The sequence below is a fragment of the Brassica napus genome, chromosome A8, assembly GCF_020379485.1.
Source record: "Brassica napus cultivar Da-Ae chromosome A8, Da-Ae, whole genome shotgun sequence".
Lineage (NCBI taxonomy): Eukaryota > Viridiplantae > Streptophyta > Magnoliopsida > Brassicales > Brassicaceae > Brassica > Brassica napus.
The window spans coordinates 6327336-6351426 of NC_063441.1; the positions used below are offsets into that span (position 1 = coordinate 6327336).

Sequence of the window (24091 nt, forward strand, 5' to 3'; positions counted from 1 at the left end):
TCGGTCGCTACGTAGCGACCAAGCTCGAGCTAAAGCTCGGTCGCTACGTAGCGACCGAGCGCTCGTCCCGCTCGGTCGCTACGTAGCGACCGGGCTCGACCCGAAGTTCGGTCGATGTTAGCGATTGAAATCTTCTGAACATCGATACGACACCAATCCATGCATTCTCGTCAAACCTTCGAATGCTATCTCCCGAAGACCGTAGCAAGCTCAGTCCATGTTTTCCGCTATTCTAACTCATCGATCAAAATTCGCGGATTAGAAACCGTGGAAAGTTCGTTCTTTATCAAAAGAAATCGTAGCAAACGTGTCGAGTCGGAAGACGGCCCAAAGGGACCTAAAACACGACTCGAGGCCCATCCTACGATTTCTTAACCAAAAGCCCGTAAACCACAGCATGTTTACGCTTAGTCCACAAGGAAGGATAAATGTCAAGTTTCCGCAAATAAATACGGAAGTTTTGAAGATAATTGTGAAGATCGGGAAAAATGAAATATCTCCATTTTTATGCTATGACGGCTTAAGGGCAGAAGAGTAAAAGCGTAAACCGACCTTGGAGCTAGTATATAAGAAGTCCTAGGCGAGGAGCATGGAGGAGAACTTTTTGAGAGCAAACTTAGCACTTAGAGCAATTTAGGTAATTTTCCATTTTTGTTATTTCGAGCTGCGACTCAATTAGGTTTAGCCGTCTTAGGGTTGCTAGAACTAGGAATCTCGCCGACAGCTCTCGAGCCCAGGCTTATACCTTGTTGTAAACGCTCATACGCAAAATTCAGAATAAGATCTTCTTTGCTCTCTTTTTCTATTTCTTATACTTTATCGTTGTTATTCTCGTGTTCTGATTGCTTGACGTGTGGTAATTAGCAGATATCCGGGTCCTCTGGGAAATTAGGGTTTTCCTAGTTTCCTTATTTAAACAGAAATCGACAGTGCGAATTTCGGTTCCCACAAGTAGCTCGATTTTAGTGCTTAGCCAGTCCACGTTGTTGTTGAGAGGGTAGTACACATCATTTATCCTTGTGTCGATGTATGAGACTTCCCATTCATCCTTGTGTTGTGCTGAACATTGCGGTTCTGCAGGGATCTGTGCTGTAGGAAGACTGACGTCGATCGATGGTGCATGTGGTGCGTCGATCGATGTTGAGATCGTAGCTTCCCTTCTCAAGTTGCTGACGTAAACTCTCAATTTCTGTCCTCATTTCTGCCATACTTCTGAAAACCTCATTGTAGCCTCTATCCAAAGGTTGATGTGTATCTTCTACTAATGATTTGAGTTCCTCACCCAGTTTCTCCAGAGCTCCACAAATACCAAACACCATCTCATTGATTTCATCTTTGGTGTAGAGTTCTGGTGCCAGTCTTGTGAGTGTGAAGGAAGTGGCATGTTCTGGAAAACAGATGTGGCTCTCTTCAAAAAGAGTTGCTCTTTCCAGTAATTTCCTGATGTCGTCCTTTGTGACAGGTATCATCTCACCAGCTACGCCTCGTGCGTGTCCACACTCATCTCTGTAGACTCCATACTCGTCCCTTTGTTCCCAAGTGAACTTTCTGGCTCCGTACATGTCAATAGCGCAGTTCCCAAATTCATACCGTCTATCGATCGACGTCGGCTCATCCTATCGATCGACGTTGGTGTTACCCTGTCGATCGATGTCTCAGTTGTCCCGTCGATCGATGCTTGCCCTTTTGGTTGGCGTGATAGATCTGGATTGATTTCTGTTGTGGCGACTCTTACGTGGTTGTTAGGATCTGTTTGAATGACGTCTGGAGTGCCACGTTGCTGTGAGAATAGGTTGTCAGGTCCATTGGCTACTTGAAGGATATCTTCTATGTCCTCTTTGGACACTTGTAAGATCCTTCCGTGCATTGCACGTACGTTGCCATCTGTGTCCCTGAAAATACCAAATTCATCAGGTGTTAGAAAACCGTAATCAATGTTTGCATAATCTTTTAATTTAGAAATAGAAAAATTAGGGTTTAGAGTAGTATCGATCGATGTAGATACAGTTGCATCGATCAATGGCAGAGTAATTTCTGCAGAACTTATGTTCTTGAGATGATTGCTCTTCATGGATTTTTCTGTTGATGTAGAAGGAAGAATGTTCATCTTTTTTGCTTGTGTGTTTGCTCTGGTGTGTGGAGGTGGTTTCGGGGGTGCAAAACGATTTATATAGGTATTTATAAACCTAGTTGGAGAGAGAATATTCTCCTGCTCCTGAATTTTCGCTGCGGCGCGAATATCGATCGATGTTCCTGTGTGAGTGTCGATCGATGTGAGCGGTTGTTTTTCTGGACGAGGGTGGGTATCGACCGATGTGGAGTGCACAGCGTCGATCGATGTTGGAAACTTGTTTGTGAACTTATGTGTTTCAAGTCTTTCATCCTGCAAAGACATTTCTATTGCACGTTCTTTCCAATAATCCTCATCGTATTCCTCTGTATATTCCTCGTTAGATGAAGTAATTACAGTGTCAACTGCAAAACTTTCATGGAAACCACTGTTTGCCCAACTGGCTATGGAATAATCATCATGTCCTCTCTTGCTTGGAGGTTGGAAGGCAAAGTGTTGGTAATAGTGATTAGGTGGAGCGAAATGGTCAACTGGGTGCTTTACGTCGGGTGACGTGTTGTCGCGGTCATCGGTCACCGTTGACTCATTGGAATCGATCGATGGAAAGGTTGGCGTTCGATCGATTCCGAGTACTCTGTTTCGTACTCCGATTCGTACTCTGCTCCACAATGGCATGCGCCAATGAAGCCAAGTTCTTTCCCATAATCCACAGAATTAATGACTTTTCGCTTAGGTCGGATGGGGTCGTAGTGGATGTTGGGGTCTATGAGCGTCAGACACAATTTGTTTTTGTTCATGTCACATACAGCTCATACTGTAGCTAGGAAAGATCTTCCAAGCAGAAGTGAAGAGTTCCAGTTTAGCTCGATGTCTAGGACATGAAAATCTACAGGGACAAGGGCATTACCAATCTGTACCTCCAGATCTCTTATGATTCCTCCTGATCGTTTCTCTGAAAGATGCACGAAGGTGTAGGATTCCGTTGAAGGTTCAATGGTCAAACCAAGCTGGTCTGCCATGATCCTAGGGAGGATACTAATTGATGCTCCTGTGTCACACATTGAATGGGGAAATTCAACACCCTTGACTACGCATGGTATTGCGAACTTCCCAGGATCACTCTTCTTCGTCAATGTGATCCTGTGTTTCATCTTTTCTCTTGCTTGATGAAACATTCTCCTAATGTCCTCCTCAGTTACCTTTGTTTCACCGAAGAACATCCACAACCGGTGTGTGAAATAAGCTTCATCAAAAGGTTTTTCGATTGGGATTTTTGAGGACTCTTTTAGTGAAACCATCCATCTCCTTATCGTTAGCTTCCCTCTTAAGGTTCTTAGGAATTTTCTCCTTTCTTCTCCTTAACCTTCTCCCTTTAGTTTCCTGATTTTCTTGAACTGGTTCTGGTTAACTATTTAAAGGGTTGGGTTTTGGTTCGGGTGGGTTAGCTAATGGTTTAGGTGGTGGTCTGAGTGCGTTGATGTAATCATTATCGATTGAAGGTAATCGAACTCGGTATGTCAGAGGTGCCCGTCGATCGAAGGGAGGTGTGTTGTGACGATCTACGTCTGACTCACTCTGTCGATCGATGGTTGGCTCAACCGATCGATCGATTTTTTCATAGGAAGGGGAGGGTGGGTGAGGATGCTTAGCTGTGAATTCTTCATGAGTTAGAATTCGAACGGCATTGCAATCAGTCGATTCAGCGGACGACGTCGATCGATGACTGGAGTAATCCGTCCATCGATCTTCATCATGGTCTGTCGATCGATGCGAGTTCATCGACATCGGTCGACACCATTGGGATCCGCCGAGATTCATGGAGCTCTCGATTTTGAAGTCTCCTTCCTCAAGCTTTTCATTTCTCACCACTTGCCAGAAATCATCATCTATGATGGCATTTACGTGGTGTTTTCCTATCAGCTCCTGCCTCTCTAGCGAAAGCTTCTTGCCTCTTTATAGTCTCGCCCGTCTGAATTACTTGCGTTTCAAGTTTTCTCACCTGAGTCCCTAAGGTCTCGATTTTGGTGTTCAGATTGTTGTAGGCGAAGTCTATTTTACCGTTAAAATCCATAGTGATTTGTTGTTGTCCCAACAGTACTCGATCAAGCATCTCTTCGATCTTGCTTTCCTGAGTTTGGGTGGTATTTGATAATAAGAGTGAGTAGCTCTTTGCTGTTGTTGAAGGTTTTTGAAATTGTGAACTTTGGTTACTTCTTGACCATTTCCAAAGAAGTTTCTGTTTCCGCCGTGTTTCCAAATTTCTGAATCCGGATCTCGAGTAGTTCACGACTCGAGGCCCATCGTACGATTTTCCTAACCAAAAGCCCGTAAACCATAGCATAGTTTACGCTTGGCCCCAAGGAAGGATAAATGTCAAGTTTCCGCGGATAAATACGGAAGTTTTGAAGATAATTGTGAAGATCGGGAAAAATGGAATATCTCCATTTTATGCTATGACGGCTTAAGGGCAGAAGAGTAAAAAAGCGTAAACCGACCTTGGAGCTAGTATATAAGGAGTCCTAGGCGAGGAGCAGAGGGGAGAACTTTTTAGATTCGGAATTCTCTGCACTTAGAAACTTTAGGCTTTATTCTCGACAAGTTCGGTTTCTATGACTGGCACTCAATTACTAGACGAACTCGCCCAGGCAGTTCGATCTCTTGTCCAGCTCTATCAATTGAACTACGTTCGGCTTGATCCTCGAAAGGGGTACGTAGGCAGCCTTTAACAAGGTTCAGTCTGAAATCAATCAAAAACCTTTTACATATCTTTTTTGTCTTTTGTTATCGAGCTGCGACTCAACTAGGTTTGAGCTTTTAGGCTGCTAGAACTAAGTAACTCGCTGACAGCCTTTGCGGCCAAAGCTTTTATGATCTCTTGTAATGATCGCAACGCTCTTACGCGGACTCGAAATAAGATCTGCTGTTTTCTCTAAACTCGTTTGTTATCTTTTCATGATTTTCCGCATATATTCGATCACTTGTCGTTGGCTCTCGCAGAGATCCGGGACCTCTGGGAAATTAGGGTTTTCCTAATTTCCTTATTTAAACGGAAATCGACAGTGCGAATTTCGGTTCCCACAGTTTGGCGCTAGAAGGAGGGGGGGGTTACGGATTACTCTTACTCATGGCCACAAAACGCTTGATCGAAACGATGTTTGGATATATGAAAGACAAACTCGCAGCACTGACTGCTCCTATGGCCAACGCTTACGCAAACGCCGTAGTTTTCAACAAAATCGAAAACTTAGTCGCGACCTTCCGCCACAGGAAGAGCACTAAAACAAGCTCGCGATTTCTCCTTGTAAACAAGAAGGGAAACGATAAATCTTATCAAAACCCCGTAAACAAATCTCGATGCGTAAGGGTTTTACCAAAACACGTTTTCCGAAAACATTTCGGAAGGATAAAACTTGTTCTCCCAAAAAAAACCGCTGAAAAACCCCTATGTTAATCGCGGAAAAAGGAAACACAACAAAACGATTACACAGCTCGGTCGCTACGTAGCGACCGAGCACACACACTGCTCGGTCGCTACGTAGCGACCGAGCACACACGCTGCTCGGTCGCTACGTAGCGACCAAGCACACACGCTGCTCGGTCGCTACGTAGCGACCGAGCACGCACGCTGCTCGGTCGCTACGTAGCGACCGAGCACACACGCTACTCGGTCGCTACGTAGCGACCGAGCACGCACACGGCTCGGTCGCTACGTAGCGACCGAGCACGCACGCTGCTCGGTCGCTACGTAGCGACCGAGCACGCACGCTGCTCGGTCGCTTCGTAGCGACCGAGCACACACGCTGCTCGGTTGCTACGTAGCGACCGAGCACGCACGCTGCTCGGTCGCTACGTAGCGACCGAGCACAAACACGCTGCTCGGTCGCTACGTAGCGACCAAGCACGAACACGCTGCTCGGACGCTACGTAGCGACCGAGCACGCACACTGCTCGGTCGCTACGTAGCGACCGAGCACACACGCTGCTCGGTCGCTACGTAGCGACCGAGCACGCACACGCTGCTCGGTCGCTACGTAGTGACCGAGCTCAAGCCAACTCTCCACTCGCTACATAGCGACCTGTAAGGCCTCAGAAAGGTCCTCCTTTGGGTTCTCTTTTGAATCCTCGTCGAAACGCTTTTCGTTTCGTCTCAATCGGAGTTTCCGTTGAGATTTTACGACGAAAACAAGTGGGACTCTTCTCGGCTTGCTTCCACTCGCTACGTAGCGACCTGTCAGACTGTCAGTCGCTACGTAGCGACCTGTAAGGCCTCAGAAAGGTCCTTCTTTGGGTTCTCTTTTGAATCCTCGTCGAAACGCTTTTCGTTTCGTCTCAATCGGAGTTTCCGTTGAGATTTTACGACGAAAACAAGTGGGACTCGTCTCGGCTTGCTTCCACTCGCTACGTAGCGACCTGTCTGACTGTCAGTCGCTACGTAGCGACCTGTAAGGCCTCAGAAAGGTCCTGAAGAACCCTAAGATAGGGAGGATCACTTTAGCTGGGTGTTGGATATGATCCGAGAAGGCAAACGGCACTTCTGGAACTGAGATGGATTGAAAGGATCGTCAAGAGATGCGGAATGGCTCTTGATATACCCACGATCTAAGGCTAACCACCAAAGAAAGAATGAATGTGTTGGCTAACCACCAAACAACACACAAAGATGAATTGGCTGACCACCAAATCAACAAGCCGGTTCAAACCGATGAACTAGCTAAGAACTCTCTCTCTCTCACTCAGAGAAGAGAAGAAACGAAATAAACAACCAAAACTGAACTGCCTTTATTCATCAAAGGGACTACATATTTATAGTGTTTTGTAGTCAAAGACAATAAAAGAAAATGTGGGAAAACAATGCATAGGAAATATAAATTTGACTAGATCTAGTCAAGGCACGGAAAATGGAGAAGACTAGATCTGGTCAAGGCACGGAAAATAGAGAAGACTAAATCTGGTCAAGGCACGGAAAATAGAGAAGACTAAATCTGGTCAAGGCACGGAAAACGGAGAAGACCAGTCAAGATGTCTAGATTCATCCGAACCAGATGGATGCACGGGGTAAAGATGAGGACGCTTGCGGGACTGTCCGGATGGTCCGCCGGATGAGAATGCATGTCTGTCTTTGGTTTCTTCACCATCCAAGCTAAGTCTGGCTCGACCCAAGTCAAGTATGGTACGGTGAAAAACATGAACCTCGGTTGAAATGTTCAGAACGTCCTGAACTCCATGCTGAGCTGGTTCCATGTAATGATCCGTGGTCTGCGGCACATCATTCCCTTCCTCTTCAAAAAGATTTGTCCTCAAATCTGAAACATTAAAAGGAAAAGGATTATAAGCAAAAGAACCATAATCAGAACGTTGCTCACCTTGAGTTTGGTCTGGTTTGTGAATGGAACAAAATCCTTCTCTATGACCACAATTTTGCTCTCCACCTGGCCCTTCCTTCGGTTCATGTGCATAGTCATCGAAAATTGGTAAAAGGTCTTCTTTTTCTGGCTCGGTTTCAACTTTCTCCAAAGTCACCAACGTTTTCTGTTTTTGACACTTGTTGGCATAATGACCGACCTTATGATATTTGAAACACCTGGTAGAAAGAGCCTTGCTTGTGGTTTTCACAGCCTTGCTTTTATCAGAAGACAACACATTAGTGTTTAAATCAGAATTTGAAATAGAAGAAGAATTACTTTGTTGTTTTGGTGCAGAAGAAGTGTTGTTGTTTCCCTTCTTTTTGAGTTGCCGGACAACATGAATCGCCTTATGCAACATCTTTTCCAAGCTGGCATAAGTCTGAAGCTTGTTCTGATCAGGCACATCACAGTTGCTTCTCTTGGCTTTGGTGAAGGGACGATCACGACTTCTGACCAACTTCTCATCATCGCACCTGTTTTGTCTCTTCTTTTGTTTCTGCACAATGTCAAACCCATTAGAAGCAAACTGTTTCTTATCAAAAATCAATTGCTCCTTTTCAAAAACAGTTTTAAAAGGAAAGTAGACGTCTTGTTGTGGTTTTGATTTCTTGAGAAGTCCAAACATCCTGAAAACACTTAACAAAGTTAGCAAATAAAAATCCTCACACTCTCAAGTGTTTAGCTCACGATTTTTAGATGGTCACTCAGAGTTCTTTCACTGGTTCAAAGGATGATAGGCAGTAAAAAATCAGCAGTCAAAACCCAAAACAAACTTTAAGGGAAAAAGAAAAGAAAAGAAAAATGAAGAGATTTTTGTGTGGATCCGCCTTAACTTTAAGGTCCAGTCTTTGATGAAGAAGAAACAAGCATCACATCCATTGCTATGGAGAATTATCTATGCTTTGATCCCGGCACAACTCCTGCCCCTTTACCTCCTGATCTTCAAGAGCACTGTGAGGAACCTTCTTCTCTTAATTATCTGCCTGACATGTTTGTGAAAGTCAGTACTGATGATGTAATTCGTTTTGGTCTTGACAAGATGAAAGATTTTTTTGTTTCAAAATCTGTTTTTGATAACCTGATTAATTCTTTAAAAATCTTTGAACCTGATAAATGTCTTGATCAATCACGTTTTCAAAATGTCAATGGCATCACTTATGGAATTATTTTGAGCTTTGATCAGTTCTTGGAACATAACAAAGGTTTTCATCTTCTTGGAAGGCCATTTGATCTTGATTTGCAACAAACTGACTTTTGTGCTGAAAAATCTCTTATCTTTCTATCTTGAGAAAATTCCCTTGTTTGCTTGGATTTGCCCATTGGGATTCTTTGATTTGTTCTCTTAGAACATTGAGTAAAAACTTGTGTGTGATCACCTAAATCTGAGAGAAACACTTGAGTGGGTGAGATTAAACACTTGAGAGTGTGAGGTTTTATTTCCTAACTTTTGTGTTGAGATTTTTCAGGTTATAATGTTTGGTCTTCAAAGGAAAAATACCAAGGAGAAATCCCCACGACCATCAGCCTCTCAATCTTCATTTAAATCTTCTTTGAATTATTTTGATGAGTGTGTTAGTGTGCAGGAAAAACCAAACAGGTGGAGCCGAACCAGCATGAAGTTCAGGACGTTCTGAAGTTTTCAACCGAGGTTCATGATTTTCACCATACTGGCCAGACTGACCGGACTGTCCCAAATGCATCCGCCTTAACTGTCCTAAGGCTGGGTTTCTCTTCAGCCAGCAGGATTTCTCTTCCACCACTCCCACTGGATTTCTCTTCAGAAGGTGATTCAAGCCAAAACTTTTTTTTTCTTTTTTATCGATTTTTTTTTTTTATAATAGGCGATCACAAGGGAGTAAAGGAACAGCCCGGATCCAAGAAATAAGAAAAGAAAAACGTGGAGAGATGAGAAGATGAAAGATGAAAGAAAACAAACCAGCCAAAGTGGCTCTGATACCAACTGAAGAACCCTAAGATAGGGAGGATCACTTTAGCTGGGTGTTGGATATGATCCGAGAAGGCAAACGGCACTTCTGGAACTGAGATGGATTGAAGGGATCGTCAAGAGATGCGGAATGGCTCTTGATATACCCACGATCTAAGGCTAACCACCAAAGAAAGAATGAATGTGTTGGCTAACCACCAAACAACACACAAAGATGAATTGGCTGACCACCAAATCAACAAGCCGGTTCAAACCGATGAACTAGCTAAGAACTCTCTCTCTCTCACTCAGAGAAGAAACGAAATAAACAACCAAAACTGAACTGCCTTTATTCATCAAAGGGACTACATATTTATAGTGTTTTGTAGTCAAAGACAATAAAAGAAAATGTGGGAAAACAATGCATACGAAATATAAATTTGACTAGATCTAGTCAAGGGACGGAAAATGGAGAAGACTAGATCTGGTCAAGGCACGGAAAATAGAGAAGACTAAATCTGGTCAAGGCACGGAAAATAGAGAAGACTAAATCTGGTCAAGGCACGGAAAACGGAGAAGACCAGTCAAGATGTCTAGATTCATCCGAACCAGATGGATGCACGGGGTAAAGATGAGGACGCTTGCGGGACTGTCCGGATGGTCCGCCGGATGAGAATGCATGTCTGTCTTTGGTTTCTTCACCATCCAAGCTAAGTCTGGCTCGACCCAAGTCAAGTATGGTACGGGGAAAAACATGAACCTCGGTTGAAATGTTCAGAACGTCCTGAACTCCATGCTGAGCTGGTTCCATGTAATGATCCGTGGTCTGCGGCACATCAGGTCCTCCTTTGGGTTCTCTTTTGAATCCTCGTCGAAACGCTTTTCGTTTCGTCTCAATCGGAGTTTCCGTTGAGATTTTACGACGAAAACAAGTGGGACTCGTGTCGGCTTGCTTCCACTCGCTACGTAGCGACCTGTCAGACTGTCAGTCGCTACGTAGCGACCTGTAAGGCCTCAGAAAGGTCCTCCTTTGGGTTCTCTTTTGAATCCTCGTCGAAACGCTTTTCGTTTCGTCTCAATCGGAGTTTCCGTTGAGAGTTCACGACGAAAACAAGTGGGACTCATCTCGGCTTGCTTCCACTCGCTACGTAGCGACCTGTCAGACTATCAGTCGCTACGTAGCGACCTGTAAGGCCTCAGAAAGGTCCTCCTTTGGGTTCTCTTTTGAATCCTCGTCGAAACGCTTTTCGTTTCGTCTCAATCGGAGTTTCCGTTGAGATTTTACGACGAAAACAAGTGGGACTCGTCTCGGCTTGCTTCCACTCGCTACGTAGCAACCTGTCAGACTGTCAGTCGCTACGTAGTGACCTGTAAGGCCTCAGAAAGGTCCTCCTTTGGGTTCTCTTTTGAATCCTCGTCGAAACGCTTTTCGTTTCGTCTCAATCGGAGTTTCCGTTGAGAGTTCACGACGAAAACAAGTGGGACTCGTCTCGGCTTGCTTCCACTCGCTACGTAGCGACCTGTCAGACTGTCAGTCGCTACGTAGCGACCTGTAAGGCCTCAGAAAGGTCCTCCTTTGGGTTTTCTTTTGAATCCTCATCGAAACGCTTTTCGTTTTGTCTCAATCGGAGTTTCCGTTGAAATTTTACGACGAAAACAAGTAGGACGCTTCTCGGCTTGCTTCCATTCGCTACGTAGCGACCTGTCAGACTGTCAGTCGCTACGTAGCGACCTGTAAGTCCTCAAAGGGTTCTTCCTTTGCGTTCTCCTTTGAATCCTCTTCGAAATGCTTTTCGTTTCGTCTCAATCGGAGTTTCCGTTGAGATTTTACGACGAAAACAAGTGGGACTCGTCTCGGCTCCCTTCCACTCGCTATAGCGACTGAGATGACATCCTCACTCGCTATAGCGATCTGTCAGGCCTCAAAGGGGTCCTCCTTTGCGTTCTCTTTTGAATTCTCATCGAAACGCTTTTCGTTTCGTCTCAATCCGAGTTTCCGTTGAGATTTTACGACAAAAACAAGTAAACCTCATCTTAAACTCCTTGGCTTGTTTCTGCTCACCCTACCTCCATCTTTGCGTTCACTTTCGAATCTCGATCGAAACGTCTCTTGTTTCGCCTCGATTGAAGTTACCATTGAGACTTTACGATATATAAAAAAAACCGCAAAGACCTATTTTCTCGCATGGATTCAGATTAATCGTATAAAACGGCAATGGTTAACTTAACACCTTAGCCGCCTTAACTATACGATTATGTTGGACCTTTTTAAAAAAATCGACGTCTTATCTAAGGAGAAGATAACAGTCAAGTTCGGAAGATAAATGTCAAGTTTCAAAGGATAAACACCAATATCGGAAATGGCGAACATACACGAGAATAGGAAACAGAAATGAGCACGCAAAACTGAGAAGGGACAAAACTGCATCTTCGAGAGAACTAAGGTATTTCCGACTTGAAATTTTTGAAATCAGACTTGGAATTTTCGTAGGAAATTACTTTGAGGCTGCCATAGAACTTTAGGGAACGTAAAACCTAGGCGGATAGTCTAGCGAACTAAGTTTTAAGCGATTTTTTCCTGTCTCGATATATTGTTCCATAATTGGTCATCCAGATCTTGCAAACCGATCTAAACTCTCCGAAAGTCGAGAAACGATCGCCACGCATATCAAGCTCGCTTCCTAAAAAGAGAAAAAGTTAGAGACATGAACGTCGTCTTAAAACCGATTCATTTCTGGCAATTTCCTCGGAACCGACATATCCCAAGTCGTCAACGTGGAAACAACCAAATCACAGTCCAAGCGTAACCTATGAAAAACGTCCCGCGACTAGATCGTATTGAAATAAACTTCGGTAATACTCCATGGGTAACTCCAAGCAACTTTCACCTAAGATCAAAATCACAACGGGAACGTTTCTCGTAGAACCCGCAGAAACAATGCTTCTTTGACATATGTATACATATCACTGAGTTACGACCTTCGTAAAATCGGTTATGTGATATGATAAATTATCGTATAGCCCACAGTCGGAAATCATATGATAAATTCTTCGTAACGAAACTAAGTCTTAACAACCAAACGGTTAACGGAAAATCTAAACTTTTCGAAAATTGACCAAGTTCAATACGCTCCTCCAAGCCCGCAACGTTTTAACCGTAATACGCGGCATGTAAGGAAAAATTCAGAACAAAGCTCCTAGAGCTATACGAAACATCCTAAAGAATCCACGAAATAGATCTCGGAAGGCCAACACTTCACAAAACACTATGAAGGAAAACGCCTGTTCCCATGGACAAATTTACATGACACCTCAGTCATAATTCCTCTATCGCAAATAAAACTATTAGCATCCAAACAGGAACAACAATTTTGGCTGCAAACATTTGTAGTCAAACCAGAATGTTTCTCAAACGCAGGGCTAAGACTAAACCCTTGCAACATCGCGAAACATCTACAAACCCGCGAACATTTCAAGCCCGAAACGCGGCATACGAAAGAATAACAAATCTTCAGCATCGCGAGACGTCGCAGACGCCTGAAGATTCGTTCTTCGACGAAATTTCCTTCCTCGATAAAAACATTTTCTTGGAAGACCAGACAGTCATACGCACTAACATCTTCTCAAAACATATCCTTCGCGAAGACTCGAAACGGTATTTTTTACCATTAAGTTTGTTGCTGATCACAACAAACTCTCAACGTCCTAAACAGACTTAGCCATCTCGTAGAAATGACTCTCGTACATCCGACACAAGGATAATAGCGCTATAAAAGAAATCCGAAATTTTGGTCCAGCACTTCCGATCTCCGGAGAGATGCTCGATTCCAACCATACAAGTCGTATAAGCCGAGAACCTATCGCGGACTTTAAATCGGTATGGAATCAGGATGAAACTGAAACGGGATACGTAAGTCGAATTAGTCATCGCACCCTCTAAAACCAGGAGTAAACCTAGGTCTTGCCCTAAACCCAGCGCACTGGTCTCTAACATCTCTAGGCATAGTATCAAACACCCTGATACGAGATCCCAAAATTTGTCTCTTTGCCAATATTCGAGAATCTTCAGAAATCCCGCAAGTTTACACACTGCGGAAAACTCTCGAAACAGATTACGGATATAGCAATTCACACAGAGTTAGATTACGAGATGACAACTCGTAGTTTTCCTTCTACATCCATACAAAATGCCATCGGCAGCAACACCCCTTATAACCGCTACATAAAAACTAGACCATAAAGGTCTCACTAGAAAACTAGTCATAAGATCCTTAACTCAAAGACGAACTACGAAAGGCTTGATCCCTTCAACAAGGGTACGTAGGCAGCCGTCATAAGGCGCAGCCCCAATCTTATCGCGTTTTCTACTTTTAGGAGAGCGAGAAGATCACTTACGACAGACCTTTTCAACCATTAATTCCGCCTAACTCACCTAACTTGCCTAACTTGCCAAGCCACTCGCAAGAACCTCACGCTAGAAGCTCATGGTTCTAACGAGCTGGGGGGCTAACTGTTGGGGCCAAAATCGGTCACGACGGAATCAATGTCTGAAAGTCCGTAAAAATCAGCATAAACGTTTTTACGAAAAGTAATCTTCGTAAAGAAATCTTTACGAAGAGCCTTGCAGTAAAATATCGTCCAAATCTCAATCGAACCACTAAATACTGATTGTCCGAAGGCAACGGACATGTATCCAAATCGGCCGCGGGCAAACTCGAGTATGGAAATCAGACCGCGGACAAGCCAAGCTCGATCGATACGCGGCGACCAAGCATGCACACAGCTCGGTCGCTACGTAGCGACCGAGCTCGAGCCAAAGCTCGGTCCCTACGTAGCGACCGAGCGATCGTCCCGCTCGGTCGCTACGTAGCGACCGAGCGATCGTCCCGCTCGGTCGCTACGTAGCGACCGAGCTCGAGCCAAAGCTCGGTCGCTACGTAGCGACCGAGCGATCGTCCTGCTCGGTCGCTACGTAGCGAACGAGCTCAGCCAAGCTCGGTCGCTACGTAGCGACCGAGCGATCGTCCCGCTCGGTCGCTACGTAGCGACCGAGCTCGAGCCAAAGCTCGGTCGCTACGTAGCGACCGAGCGATCGTCCCGCTCGGTCGCTACGTAGCGACCAAGCTCGAGCCAAAGCTCGGTCGCTACATAGCGACCGAGCGATCGTCCCGCTCGGTCGCTACGTAGCGACCGAGCTCATCCAAGCTTGGTCGCTACGTAGCGACCGGGCTCGAGCCAAAGTTTGGTCGCTGTGTAGCGATTGAATTTTTCCGAACATCGATACGATACCAATCCTTGCATTCTCGTCAAACCTTCGAATGCTATCTCCCGAAGACCGTAGCAAGCTCAGTCCATGTTTCCCGATATTCTAATTCGTCGATCAAACTTCGCGGATTAGAAACCGCGGAAAACTTGCAGTAAACGTGTCGAGTCGGAAGACGGCCCAAAGAGACCTAGAACACGACTCGAGGCCCATCCTACGATTTTCCTAACCAAAAGCCCGTAAACCATAGCATAGTTTACGCTTGGCCCACAAGGAAGGATAAATGTCAAGTTTCCGCGGATAAATACGGAAGTTTTGAAGATAATTGTGAAGATCGGGAAAATGGAATATCTCCATTTTTATGCTATGACGGCTTAAGGGCAGAAGAGTAAAAGCGTAAACCGACCTTGGAGCTAGTATATAAGGAGTCCTAGGCGAGGAGCAGAGGGGAGAACTTTTTAGATTCGGAATTCTCTGCACTTAGAAACTTTAGGCTTTATTCTCGACAAGTTCGGTTTCTATGACTGGCACTCAATTACTAGACGAACTCGCCCAGGCAGTTCGATCTCTTGACCAGCTCTATTAATTGAACTACGTTCGGCTTGATCCTCGAAAGGGGTACGTAGGCAGCCTTTGACAAGGTTCAGTCCGAAATCAATCAAAAACCTTTTATATATCTTTTTCGTCTTTTGTTATCGAGCTGCGACTCAACTAGGTTTGAGCTTTTAGGCTGCTAGAACTAAGTAACTCGCTGACAGCCTTTGCGGCCAAAGCTTTTATGATCTCTTGTAATGATCGCAACGCTCTTACGCGGACTCGAAATAAGATCTACTGTTTTCTCTAAACTCGTTTGTTATCTTTTCATGATTTTCCGCATATATTCGATCACTTGTCGTTGGCTCTCGCAGAGATCCGGGACCTCTGGGAAATTAGGGTTTTCCTAATTTCCTTATTTAAACGGAAATCGACAGTGCGAATTTCGGTTCCCACAAACCTATTGCGGACTTTAAACCGGTGCGAGTCAGGAAGAAATCGCAACAGGAAAAACGATAGCCGGCTAGTCACCGCACAAACTTAACCGAAAGTAAACCTAGGTCTTGCCCTAAACCCAACGCTCTGGTCTCAAACATCTCAAGGCATGATATCTAAAAGATACGAGATCCTAAGCCATGTCTCTCCGTTCGTATCTCAATGTCTCGAAAATCGTAAAGATAAGTAATTTTTTTTTACGAGAATCACGAACGAACTAACAGATTGAACGTCTAATCGGAACTAAATACGAGACGACAACTCGTATTTACTTCGACCCTATTCAGGAAAACTCGAAAACGAAAACATTCATCATATAAATAACCGCGTAAAGCGGTAAGGGGATTCAAAGCCACCAACGGCCAGTCCCGATAAGCAATAAAAACGGCCAAAACAGGCCCATACAAATCTCTCGGCCACACTCGGCCATAAACATAAAACAGAAAGACGAGCATCTTTCTTTCGATAACTACTCCAACTCTCATAATCCAAAGTCAAAGTCCCCGGACAACGAAGCACCGAACGCATCCGCGGGACGATCCACTTCCTCGCCACCGTCAGGAAACCCAGTCGGAATCTCCTCGGTATCAGGAGAAACCGGGATGGAATCCCAGAACCCTTGAATCCGCTCGTCGATCGAAGGGATGAGCGCCTCAGCGTGGGCACGTTCGTTCATCCCACTCTTCATCAAGCTCATTTCCTCCTCGAACACATAGTCATCGGCTCGCGTCCTCCAAAGACTTCTGACCGAACCGCGACATTCACGGAAATCACCCACCGAGGTAAAGGCATTCTTGAGATTCCCATACTCAACCTGGAATTGAGAGGCACGAGTCTTCATCACCTCGACGATTTCCCTTTTGCCTTTCCTTTCCGCTTTGCGGATGGCCCGCGCATGATCGCGAGTAAGTTGCGCCTCTCGCTCCAACATCTCGCCTTGCACGCGAGCGAGATCTCGCTCCGCTTTCTCCGCTTTGAAGCAGTAGACCATGGCTTCTCTATGGCCCGCTTCGATGGCCGAGCCCAGAAAGCTCAGGCCCTGCAAAATAGATTGACATGTTATAAAATATATACATAAGACAATCACCAAGAAATTTTCAAAAAAAAAAAAAAACTAACCCCATTGATGATGCGAGATCCTTCCGCGACGACTTTCGGCCTCGCCGATTTTTTCGTAGGTGGAGGAGCATCGAAACCCGGTGGCAGACGAGCAAAGAAATCATCAAAATCCGAAATAGGGACCTCGCTCGAGCCACTCCCATCGCCATACGCAAGGTTCGGGTCCCATCTTGGAAGCATAGAGTCATCCATCGAAAATTCTATGTCGCCGAGGTCGATATCTTTTCCCTTCCAAGAGCTTGACTCCGGCACGGCTGCTGGAGCTACAACGGGATTCTGATCGTCAGGTTCGGAGTCGCTTCCCGTGTCCGCAACCGAAGCAGGACCAGGGTGCACGAACCTCAGTGCCCTCCGAACCCTCTTCGGCGTAAAGGAAGTCCAGAAGAAGGGACCATTCCTAAGAAGATCCCTCACCGCAATGATGTCCTCAGGGAACGGAGCAAGAGGATTGATGAAGGGATGATCGTTCGGCAACCTCCAGAGCAGCGGAATGCAACTCTCTTCGACAGACGCGGCGTCTATACGGACAAAGAAGAAAAACTTCTTCCACGAGTTGAAGTTTGAGATGAACCCCTTGACCACTGACATAAAGTTCCGAGGGACCAGCCTATGCTTGTCCATATCTTTGACGAGTTGAAGCCTCAAAAGCGCTTCATAATGATCGACGGAAAGGGAAAGGCCATGCTCGTAACTCAGGATCAGAATCCCAATAAGGTGCTGAATGGCGAGGGGAGTCAACTGGCTTATCGCAACCTCGAAACGATCCAACACTCGGACGAGGATTTCGGGGATTGGGAACCATAAGCAACAACGCACTACGAACGCCTAGTAGCAAGTGAAGTAACCCTCTGGGGGGGCTGTTAGCACACTCCCCGCAGCGGGGAACCCGAAACTCCACGGCGTCCGGGATGTGATAGAACAATCGCATGATCGTCGGTACTCCTACTTGGATCCTCTTTCTCGACTGCACGGTGGTTCAGGACCGGGAATGACTTCTCTTTGGGAGGGATCATCGAACCATAATGAGCAACCCACCATGCCTCGTTCTCGGTGGGATGTACCGAGTGAGGCACGAACTCCATCTTCAGAACAATGAGCTCTTCGTAAGCACTCGCGGACGAAGACCCTTTTTTCGCAATCTGTTTCTTGCTCGACATGGTTACACTTCTCTTGAGAAAATAGAGGAAAAAGTTGGAGAGAAAGAAAGAAAGTTTTTTTTTAGAAAGATCTTAGAGAAATACAAGAAAGTGAAAAAATTATGAAACAAGTTACGTCCCTTCTTATAGGCATGAGGATTTACTATTCAAGCTCGGACTTTCGGATATTAATTCCATCCATCACGCCTAACTTGCCAAACATGCCTAACCGCACGCTAGGATCCTACGATGCATGATCCTAACGGGCTGGGGGGTAACTGTTGGGGTCAAAAACGGTCACGACGGAATTACCATCCGAAAATCCTCGGAGATCGTATTACCGAAAGAGATAGTAAAAAGAAAGATATAACTTTCGTAAAAAAAATAATCAATACGAAGTTTTTACGAAGAAGTATCCTTGAGGATTCAAACCAAACAAACCAAGCTCGGTCATTGCGTAATTACCGCGCATACACGCCATCCGGTTGCTACGTAGCAACCAAGTCCGGGCCGATATCGGCCGCTACATAGCGACCGAACGTCCTACCCACTCGGTCGCTACATAGCGACCGAGCTCAGCCAAGCTCGGTCGCTACGAAGCGACCGAGCGTTCGTCTCGCTCGGTCGCTACGTAGCCAAAGCTTGGTCGCTACGTAGCGACCGAGCGCTCATCCCGCTTGGTCGCTACGTAGCGACCAAGCTCGAGCTAAAGCTCGGTCGCTACGTAGCGACCGAGCGCTCGTCCCGCTCGGTCGCTACGTAGCGACCGGGCTCGACCCGAAGTTCGGTCGATGTTTAGCGATTGAAATCTTCTGAACATCGATACGACACCAATCCATGCATTCTCGTCAAACCTTCGAATGCTATCTCCCGAAGACCGTAGCAAGCTCAGTCCATGTTTTCCGCTATTCTAACTCATCGATCAAAATTCGCGGATTAGAAACCGTGGAAAGTTCGTTCTTTATCAAAAGAAATCGTAGCAAACGTGTCGAGTCGGAAGACGGCCCAAAGGGACCTAAAACACGACTCGAGGCCCATCCTACGATTTCTTAACCAAAAGCCCGTAAACCACAGCATGTTTACGCTTAGTCCACAAGGAAGGATAAATGTCAAGTTTCCGCAAATAAATACGGAAGTTTTGAAGATAATTGTGAAGATCGGGAAAAATGAAATATCTCCATTTTTATGCTATGACGGCTTAAGGGCAGAAGAGTAAAAGCGTAAACCGACCTTGGAGCTAGTATATAAGAAGTCCTAGGCGAGGAGCATGGAGGAGAACTTTTTGAGAGCAAACTTAGCACTTAGAGCAATTTAGGCAATTTTCCGTTTTTGTTATTTCGAGCTGCGACTCAATTAGGTTTAGCCGTCTTAGGGTTGCTAGAACTAGGAATCTCGCCGACAGCTCTCGAGCCCAGGCTTATACCTTGTTGTAAACGCTCATACGCAAAATTCAGAATAAGATCTTCTTTGCTCTCTTTTTCGATTTCTTATACTTTATCGTTGTTATTCTCGTGTTCTGATTGCTTGACGTGTGGTAATTAGCAGATATCCGGGTCCTCTGGGAAATTAGGGTTTTCCTAGTTTCCTTATTTAAACAGAAATTGACAGTGCGAATTTGGGTTCCCACAAGTAGCTCGATTTTAGTGCTTAGCCAGTCCACGTTGTTGTTGAGAGGGTAGTACACATCATTTATCCTTGTGTCGATGTATGAGACTTCCCATTCATCCTTGTGTTGTGCTGAACATTGCGGTTCTGCAGGGATCTGGGCTGTAGGAAGACTGACGTCGATCGATGGTGCATGTGGTGCGTCGATCGATGTTGAGATCGTAGCTTCCCTTCTCAAGTTGCTGACGTAAACTCTCAATTTCTGTCCTCATTTCTGCCATACTTCTGAAAACCTCATTGTAGCCTCAATCCAAAGGTTGATGTGTATCTTCTACTAATGATTTGAGTTCCTCTCCCAGTTTCTCCAGAGCTCCACAAATACCAAACACCATCTCATTGATTTCATCTTTGGTGTAGAGTTCTGGTGCCAGTCTTGTGAGTGTGAAGGAAGTGGCATGTTCTGGAAAACAGATGTGGCTCTCTTCAAAAAGAGATGCTCTTTCCAGTAATTTCCTGATGTCGTCCTTTGTGACAGGTATCATCTCACCAGCTACGCCTCGTGCGTGTCCACACTCATCTCTGTAGACTCCATACTTGTCCCTTTGTTCCCAAGTGAACTTTCTGGCTCCGTACATGTCAATAGCGCAGTTTCCAAATTCATACCGTCTATCGATCGACGTCGGCTCATCCCTATCGATCGACGTTGGTGTTACCCTGTCGATCGATGTCTCAGTTGTCCCGTCGATCGATGCTTGCCCTTTTGGTTGGCGTGATAGATCTGGATTGATTTCTGTTGTGGCGACTCTTACGTGGTTGTTAGGATCTGTTTGAATGACGTCTGGAGTGCCACGTTGTTGTGAGAATAGGTTGTCAGGTCCATTGGCTACTTGAAGGATATCTTCTATGTCCTCTTTGGACACTTGTAAGATCCTTCCGTGCATTGCACGTACGTTGCCATTTGTGTCCCTGAAAATACCAAATTCATCAGGTGTTAGAAAACCGTAATCAATGTTTGCATAATCTTTTAATTTAGAAATAGAAAAATTAGGGTTTAGAGTAGTATCGATCGATGTAGATACAGTTGCATCGATCGATGGCAGAGTAATTTCTGCAGAACTTATGTTCTTGAGATGATTGCTCTTCATGGATTTTTCTGTTGATGTAGAAGGAAGAGTGTTCATCTTTTTTGCTTGTGTGTCTTCTCTGGTGTGTGGAGGTGGTTTCGGGGGTGCAAAACGATTTATATAGGTATTTATAAACCTAGTTGGAGAGAGAATATTCTCCTGCTCCTGAATTTTCGCTGCGGCGCGAATATCGATCGATGTTCCTGTGTGAGTGTCGATCGATGTGAGCGGTTGTTTTTCTGGACGAGGGTGGGTACCGACCGATGTGGAGTGCACAGCGTCGATCGATGTTGGAAACTTGTTTGTGAACTTATGTGTTTCAAGTCTTTCATCCTGCAAAGACATTTCTATTGCACGTTCTTTCCAATAATCCTCATCGTATTCCTCTGTATATTCCTCGTTAGATGAAGTAATTACAGTGTCAACTGCAAACTTCATGGAAACCACTGTTTGCCCAACTGGCTATGGAATAATCATCATGTCCTCTCTTGCTTGGAGGTTGGAAGGCAAAGTGTTGGTAATAGTGATTAGGTGGAGCGAAATGGTCAACTGGGTGCTTTACGTCGGGTGACGTGTTGTCGCGGTCATCGGTCACCGTTGACTCATTGGAATCGATCGATGGAAAGGTTGGCGTGTCGATCGATTCCGAGTACTCTGTTTCGTACTCCGATTCGTACTCTGCTCCACAATGGCATGCGCCAATGAAGCCAAGTTCTTTCCCATAATCCACAGAATTAATGACTTTTCGCTTAGGTCGGATGGGGTCGTAGTGGATGTTGGGGTCTATGAGCGTCAGACACAATTTGTTTTTGTTCATGTCACATACAGCTCATACTGTAGCTAGGAAAGATCTTCCAAGCAGAAGTGAAGAGTTCCAGTTTAGCTCGATGTCTAGGACATGAAAATCTACAGGGACAAGGGCATTACCAATCTGTACCTCCAGATCTCTTATGATTCCTCCTGATCGTTTCTCTGAAAGATGCACGAAGGTGTAGGATTCCGTTGAAGGTTCAATGGTCAAACCAAGCTGGTCTGCCATGATCCTAGGGAGGATACTAATTGATGCTCCTGTGTCACACATTGAATGGGGAAATTCAACACCCTTGACTACGCATGGTATTGCGAACTTCCCAGGATCACTCTTCTTCGTCAATGTGATCCTGTGTTTCATCTTTTCTCTTGCTTGATGAAACATTCTCCTAATGTCCTCCTCAGTTACCTTTGTTTCACCGAAGAACATCCACAACCGGTGTGTGAAATAAGCTTCATCAAAAGGTTTTTCGATTGGGATTTTGAGGACTCTTTTAGTGAAACCATCCATCTCCTTATCGTTAGCTTCCCTCTTAAGGTTCTTAGGAATTTTCTCCTTTCTTCTCCTTAACCTTCTCCCTTCAGTTTCCTGATTTTCTTGAACTGGTTCTGGTTAACTATTTAAAGGGTTGGGTTTTGGTTCGGGTGGGTTAGATAATGGTTTAGGTGGTGGTCTGAGTGCGTTGATGTAATCATTATCGATTGAAGGTAACCGCACTCGGTATGTCAGAGGTGCCCGTCGATCGAAGGGAGGTGTGTTGTGACGATCTACGTCTGACTCACTCTGTCGATCGATGGTTGGCTCAACCGATCGATCGATTTTTTCATAGAAGGGGAGGGTGGGTGAGGATGCTTAGCTGTGAATTCTTCATGAGTTAGAATTCGAACGGCATTGCAATCAGTCGATTCAGCGGACGACGTCGATCGATGACTGGAGTAATCCGTCCATCGATCTTCATCATGGTCTGTCGATCGATGCGAGTTCATCGACATCGGTCGACACCATTGGGATCCGCCGAGATTCATGGAGCTCTCGATTTTGAAGTCTCCTTCCTCAAGCTTTTCATTTCTCACCACTTGCCAGAAATCATCATCTATGATGGCATTTACGTGGTGTTTTCCTTTATCAGCTCCTGCCTCTCTAGCGAAAGCTTCTTGCCTCTTTATAGTCTCGCCCGTCTGAATTACTTGCGTTCAGATTGTTGTAGGCAAAGTCTATTTTACCGTTAAAATCCACAGTGATTTGTTGTTGTCCCAACAGTACTCGATCAAGCATCTCTTCGATCTTGCTTTCCTGAGTTTGGGTGGCAGATTTTGATAATAAGAGTTTGAGTAGCTCTTGCTGTTGTTGAAGGGTTTTTGAAATTGTGAACTTTGGTTACTTCTTTGACCATTTCCAAAGAAGTTTCTGTTTCCGCCCTTGTTTCCAAATTTCTGGAATCCGGTATCTCCGATGTAGTTCACATTTTCTTCTCCTTTCGTATCTGCTACTTCTCCTTCAGCTGAACAGACTTGCTTCCTAAGAAGCTCGTGCACCACATCTAACTTAGCTCTTACTTCGTCCATATGTTCCTTCCCGATAGAGGCTAAAGACTTCTTCCGTTCAGAGTCAGTGTTTTTGGTGCTGCTGCTGTTAGTAAGGTTTTCGATAAGTCTCACAGCTTCCAACGGATTTCGAGTAGTGAAGTTTCCTTCACTCGCCGTATCAAGAGCCATTTGATTCGGTAAGGCGAGACCTCGGAAGAAAGTGCTGAACAGCTGCACTTCGTTAAATCCGTGGTGTGGGCAGTCTCGCTGGAAGAACCTAAATCTAATCCACACATCTTTGAAGGACTCTCCAGCCTCCTGCGAGAATGTGGAAATTTTGTTTCGAAGTTCTTCAGCGCGCGCCTCATCGAAGAAGTTTCGTAAGAAAGCATTCTTGATGTCGGCCCAGGATGTTAGAGATCCTGTGGGTTGCTGCCTAAGCCAGTGCATCGCTTCTCCATTCAGCGTGTATCTGAAGAGCTTGCACAGCAGGTAATCTTCGGGGACTCCTTCCATCCGAATAGCAGCAATTAGATTCTCGAACCGTTCCAAATGGTCCATAGGATGCTCGTGCGGTAACCCAGAGTAGGGTATCTGCGACACGAGAGTGTAGTATTGAGGCTTCAGCTCGAAATTCTGCAGCTGGATCTCCGGAAGTCGAATAGCTGATCTGTTGGAATAGTACTCATCTGGGCGATTGTAGTTGGCCAGTGGTTTCGATCGAACGTCCTCATCTACAGGTTAAGCAGCTCCTGTAGCAGCAGCATCAGGGATTACAGTCCCCTGAGCATCTATTTTCTGACATGTTGCATTACGCAGATGACCGGCCTGGTTATACAGGTTTCCGTTCTCGTCCTGTGTTAGAATAATAATGTTTACCATTTTTGACGACACGGTATCGATCGACGTACGCGGTGTAGTATCGATAATTGTTGAATGATTGGGATCGATCGACGATGACGGTCTGGTATTGGTCGACGGTTGGTTGTGCGTATCGATCGACGACGAAGTTGTTGCATCGAGCGATATGGAACGTTGATCTCTACGGATGGTGCGTTCCAAATGAGCAGGATCGTCT

The 24091-nt window shown here is 45.3% G+C and overlaps 1 non-coding gene across 1 annotated transcript; it reads left to right on the forward strand.

Moving 5' to 3' along the window:
* The first annotated feature begins 23257 nt into the window (after positions 1 to 23257).
* LOC125577454 lies at positions 23258 to 23364 on the forward strand. The gene has a single exon (XR_007315869.1). It is a non-coding gene; the product is annotated as a small nucleolar RNA R71 (small nucleolar RNA).
* The last annotated feature ends 727 nt before the right edge of the window (positions 23365 to 24091 follow it).